Source organism: Bufo gargarizans, chromosome 4 (genome assembly GCF_014858855.1).
Source record: "Bufo gargarizans isolate SCDJY-AF-19 chromosome 4, ASM1485885v1, whole genome shotgun sequence".
NCBI classification, from domain to species: Eukaryota; Metazoa; Chordata; class Amphibia; order Anura; family Bufonidae; genus Bufo; species Bufo gargarizans.
In genome coordinates this window covers 61,366,494-61,372,977 of record NC_058083.1, presented here as the reverse complement: position 1 = coordinate 61,372,977, position 6,484 = coordinate 61,366,494, and positions in this window count along the sequence as shown.

Below are 6,484 nucleotides of genomic sequence, written 5' to 3'. Positions count from 1 at the left end.
TATATGCCGCCCTCAGGTCGAGTTTGGTAAAGACCGTGGCCCCTTTGAGGCGATCGAACAGCTCGGAAATCAAGGGTATCGGGTAAGCGTTCTTGATCGTGATGCGATTGAGACCCCTGTAATCGATACAAGGCCTCAACTCACCGCCCTTCTTTTTCACAAAGAAAAATCCAGCCCCTGCCGGGGGCGAGGATTTGCGAATGTGTCCGCGTGAAAGCGCCTCCCTCACGTACTCCTCCATGGCCTCATTCTCCGCTACCGACAGTGGGTAGACTTTGCCACGAGGAGGAACGGCACCAGATTGTAACTCTATGGCACAATCGTATGGGCGGTGCGGAGGTAGGGCAACCGCGCGCACCTTATCGAATACATCCCGGTACTCTTCGTATTCAGGAGGCAACAGAGAGTCCGAGGAAGTACACAGCAACTTGACAGGCCCATGGATGCAACTAGCCCCACACTGCGGTGACCACGAGAGGATCTCGGCCGATCTCCAATCGAAAGTCGGATTATGCTTCTGGAGCCAGGGGTACCCCAAGACCACCGAGTAGTGTGGAGACGAAATCACCTGGAGACAGACCGACTCTCTGTGAACGGCACCAATGGCTATCCCCACTGGAAGGGTCTCATGAGTCACGTGTGGCAGCAGAAGGGGTCTGCCGTCTATCGCCTCAAGAGCCAGTGGGGAACCTCGAGGCTGCAGAGGAATGGAATTGGCGGCAGCGAACACACCATCAATGAACAAACCACCAGCACCAGAGTCCACCAACGCCTGGGTCGTCACCGAGCCCCCGACCCAGGAGAGGACAACAGTGATCAGTGGTTTGTCAACACGGGAAACCGGGGACGAGGAGACTCCACCCAAGATCTGCCCCCGACAGGATCTCAGGCGCGAGCGTTTCCCGGACGGTTCGGACATGCCAACCGAAAATGCCCACCGAGACCACAGTACATGCATCGGCCCTCGCGTCTCCGGAGTACCCTCTCCCCCTCGGACAGGCGAGCAAACCCCAGCTGCATGGGTTCACCCCCAGACAAGTCATCCCCAGGAGGCGTGGGAGGAGAGGGAGGCACGGGTGGGACAGCAAACGTAGGCGCCAATCTGTTAGAAGGCCTCCGCAGGCTCTCCTTAAAGGAAGGTCTCTCCCTGAGTCTGGTGTCAATCAAAATCAGGAAAGAAATAAGAGACTCGAGCTCCACTGGTAGGTCCTTAGCTGCAACCTCATCCCTCAAGGCATCCGAGAGACCATGAGAGAAAGCAGCGACCAGAGCCTCATTATTCCAGCCCACCTCTGCTGCCAGGGTACGAAACTCAATGGCGTATTCAGCTACGGATCGTGAACCCTGTCTGATGGACATAAGGAGCTTCGCAGCAGAGGCAGCACGAGCCGGCACATCGAATACCTTCCGAAGAGAAGCAACAAAACCGGAAAACTCGGCAACCACCGGATTGTTGTTCTCCCATAAAGGGCTGGCCCAGGCCAAGGCCTTGTCCGAGAGCAGCGAGATCAAGAAGCCCACCTTTGATCTCTCAGTAGGAAAGGCATGTGGCAGCAACTCGAAATAAATGCCCACCTGGTTAAGGAAACCTCGGCACTGAGTTGGCTCTCCCCCAAAGCGCTGTGGAAGGGGGGCAGAACCGGTCATACCCCGAGACACCGCAGGCGCAGCAACAGGTGTCGGGGTAGACTCTGGCGCAACAACCGGAGCGGCAGTAGGAGCGGGCCCAGGAGCGACAACCGACCCATCGGCAACGGAAGCGAAATGAGCCGTGCGTTCAAGCAGGGTTTGCAACGCCACAGCGAACCGACCCAACAGGTGATCCTGCTGATCAAGTCTGGCAACCAGCGTAGGTAGCGAGGATGGCCCTGTACCGTCAAAATTCATGGCTTGGTCCTAATGTCATGGAACCATGAACCAGACGTGCAACAGAGATGAGTGGAAATAAGAAGGCTTTATTGAAAAGCAAGCTGTAAGCAAAAGTCCAAACGGATGGCTAAACCGAAGCAGGGTCTTGCGTAGACAGAGGTCAGGAACCAGAAGGGTAGTCAGACGAAGCCTGGATCAGGAACCAGCAGGGTAGTCAGACGAAGCCAGGATCAGGAACCAACGGGGTAGTCAGACGAGGCCAGGATCAGGAACCAGAAGCAGCAGCAGTCTTAGAAGCATGTGAACACAGGAGGACCAAGCAAGGAACTGAAGCCACAGACCTCCTATATATATGAGCTGGGCATCCAGCTCCTCCCAGTGGGAAGGAGAAGCCGCAGGGTGGGAGGCTACAAGAAACCCAGAAACCAAGATGGCCGCCAGCACATGTCAAACGAAGGAGAACAGTGAGAAGGTAAGACCATGACAGTCCCACAGGACTTATCCGTACCTTTGGCATAGTAGAGAAATATATCGGCCGCACCCAGCCATTGTTACACCCCAGCCCAATTTGTACGTTCTCTTTGCCATTTTCTAATGTTTTGGGGGCCTGCACAAACCAAAAAACAAACAAAAATAAACAAATAAAAATAAAGTTTGGTGACCTCTTCCGCCTGCACCGCCACGTCCGCCTCATCCTCCACTAGGACCTCTGCCTCCTCGCTCAAGATTATTATGTGTTATATTGGCAGAATAGAGAAGTATACCGGGCGCACCCCAAAAATGGCTAAAGGTCGCACAGAGAATTGACAGACATGTAGAAAAAAAAAACAGATACAGTGTTGGCTTTGTCCTCTGCCTTTCCACCTACACCACCACGTTCACACCCTCCTCAACTTCCTACTCCACTTGGACCTCCGCCTCCTGGTTCATGATTATTTTTTTATGTACAGTATTTTATGTTATTATAAGTCCTATCCCTATCCAGATTTGTTTGCAGGTGGTACTGCTCTTAGGACCATTTTAGAGCCACTTGCATCCCTCTAGCCCTTCCATTACTTTTTTACAGCCATTTTAATGCCCCAGAGTCTGGGTCCCATTGACTTTAATGGGGTTTGGTGTACGAGGTCAAGTTCTGGACCCGAATTGAACTTTGAAAAAATGTTCGGCCGAACATCCACGGCTCCGCTCATCCCTAGCAATCACTCGTTTGTTTTGGTCCGGCACTTGAGCCAACACCAAGCCCTTCTTACATGCATCGGTATACAGTCTGAAGGGTTTGGTATAGTCTGGGTAAGCAAGAATAGGGGCTTCGGTAAGTTCACATTTCAGATCGTTAAAAGCTTTTTCCTGAGAATCAGTCCATACAATAGTCGTCTTATCTGAACCTTTTTTTATTAGGCTGGCCTTTTATCAAGTCCTGCAAAGGGGCTGCAATCTTAGTAAAATCCTGAATAATTCGCCTATAATATCCAGCAAAGCCTAGAATTTCCCCACCTCATAGACATCGGTAGGTGCGGGCCAATTTTGTAACCGCAGCGATTTTATATGGGTCAGGGAGGACTCCTTGAGCGCTGACCACATGCCCTCCTAGATAGTGCTCCTCAGACTGCAATAAGTGGCACTTGGACGGCTTTACTTTGAGTCCATGTTTATGAGTGCAGCAGATACCTCAGACGGATGTTGTAAATGGTCTCCGTAAGTCTTAGAGTATATAATAATATCATCCAGATACAAGAGCACAGTCTCAAAGTTTTTGTGACCTCTGCAATACTCCATGAGACGCTGGAAGGTGCTGGTGCATTACACAGGCCGGATGGCATATAATTGATATCATAGAGCCCCATAGGTGCGGTAAAAGCTGTCTTTTCCCGGTCCTCGGAGGCCATGGGGACCTGCCAGTACCAACTAGTTAAATCTAAAGTAGAGAAGAAAGCTGCAGAGCCTAGGGCTGAAGGTGCGCATCTTTATGGGGGGGATGTTATTTCATTTGCGGTAGTCTACATAGAATCGCGTTGTACCGTCCTTTTTACGCACATTCACTAAGGGTGCGGCCCAAGGGCCATGACTGTCCCGAATTACATCAGAGGCTTTCATGTCGATCACTAGCTGTGTCACTGCCGGTACATGGCTGGTGGTATGGGCCTGTATCTTTCTTTAATAGGTAGGTGGCACCCAGTAGGGATGGTGTGTTGAATCACCTCTCCTTTCCCAAAATCTGTGGGGTGTTTATTGAAAGCACCTCATGCTCCTTACCAACCTTCAGGACACCCTCCTTCCACCTTCCACTCAGCGGGGGTGTTCTGATCCCTCTGGACAGACTTCTGCCCGGCTGGTAGACTGCGTAGCCGGACAGTCGAAGTGGACAAAATCATCATTCCCAGTATGTAGTAATTTACCACCAGTCTGGTTATTATTCAACTGAATCGGGCGATCACTAATGTTCAGCATGCAGATGGGCACCCTGCATTAGTAACTAAACTGTGGGCAGCCAGCAAATATTCCTCACCCCCATCCAGTATCGGTTCCACAAGAGCCTGGTAAGCTTGCCCATGTGGTATTCGTGCTTTACACCACAGTAGTGTCTAAGAGTGAGGCTGTAACCATATGGGTTCAGCCAGGGGCAGACTGACCATTCGGGCATGGACCAAGGGCCCGCGACCACTAGGGGGCCCACTCACTCCTGCAGCCAGAGGTCGCAATAACGTTTACTCAGTGGCATACTAAGCTGGGGAGGGGGGGGCGGTTCACCCCAGGTGCCGACTCTCACGGGGTGCCAGAAGCAATGAGCGTTTCCATAAGTACAGATGGAAGCGATCATTGCTGGAGCGCAGGGAGCTGGGTCCTGTCACTCACCGCTCAGCTCCCCGCGCTCCTCCCCTCCTTCTGGCCGGCGGCGCACAGAATGGTAAATCAGGAAGACTTCTCCCCGCTCCACTATTCAGCCTGCAGACACGGATCGCGCTGCCAGCCTGTGTGGGCGGAGCCTGCAGCCCGGGAGTCTGCATAAGCTCCGCCCACACAGTTCTGCAGAGCGATCTGTGCCTGCAGGGGAGAGAGGACTGTGAGCTTCAGGGACCGGACAAGGGGAGGAGTTACTGTGTTTTTTTTTGAGGGGGCACAATGGTAATTGCTAATGTAAAGGGGGCACAATGGTCATTGCTAATGTAAAGGGGGCACAATGGTCATTGCTAATGTAAAGGGGGCACAATGGGCATTTCTACTCTAGAGGGAGCACAATGGGCATTTCTACTCTAGAGGGAGCACAATGGGCATTGCTAATGTGAAGGGGGCACAATGGGCATTTCTACTAAGGAGGGGGCACAGAGGGCATTGCTAATGTAAAGGGGACACAATAGGCATTTCTACTATAGAGGGGGCACAGTGCACAGAGGGCATTACTACTCTGAAGGGTGCACAGAGGGCATTATTACTGTAAAGGGGGCACAATGGGAATTACTAGCAAAGAGGGCATTACTACTATTAAGGGGGCACAATGGGGATTTCTACTTTGGAGGGGACACATAGGGCATTATTACTGTGAAGGGGCAAAATGGGCATTATTACTGTGAAGGGGACAATGGGTATTACTACTATTAAGGGGCATTATTACTGTGAAGGAGGCACAATAGGGATTCTAACTGTGAGGAGGGCACAGATAGGGCATTCCTACTGTAAAAGGGCCACAGAGAGGGCATAACTACTGTGAAAGGGGCACACTGAGTGCATTACTATGAAGAGGGCACAATGAAGGAATAAGTACTTTAAGGGGGCACAATGTGGGCAAAACGACTGTCAGGGGGCACAATGTGGGTATAACGACTGTCAGGGGGCACAATGTGGGCATAACAACTGTCAGGGGGCACACATCTGTACAAAACTACTGTGAAGGTTGTACAATGAGGGCAATACTACTGTGGGGGGTACAAAAACAGGTGTGTCTGCAGCTCTCCCCTGTGTTCCTTTGCCATGAGCCCCTGGAAAGTGCTGCCAATCTCCAATACAACAACTAGTAGAGAAAAGTATCTTTATTTCAGCGACTTTGTAAAGGTAACAGGACAAATTGTTACACGTTTCGGACCAGTTTAGCCGGGGTCCTTCTTCATGACCATGCTATATATATACCATCCCCCACATCCACACCAATAAGGCTCCTGATTAGGAACAGGTGTAGCGGGAGGCACAAACGGCATGGGTTAAAATCACATGTAATACTGGAACAAATTCTACAAGTAATTGTGCTTCATTCAAATCAATCATTGGCACAAAGCTGGATACATACATATAATGTGCTGCTAATATTGCAGAATAAGGTGGCATCTTCTGGTTAAACCCTGCGGATAGCGAGTGGCCAACTGGCACATCCAGTAAGCCTCCCAGTTTAATCATTTCCTTCTATGATCGCCCCGGGCGCCAAACAACTGCTTTTACTAAATAATACATTTTACTCCCTGGAAAACGTCCCCCACATTCATCAGCGCAGTGAGCGGCACGCGCAGCGCAGCGCAGCGATGCTGTCTGTGCCGGAAATAACCAGTAACAAAGCTCCTTACAGCAAGGGTAATGGCGACACAGGTCGGGTCAGGCAGGGGCAGCTGGCGAGAGCTGGAAGGAGGAG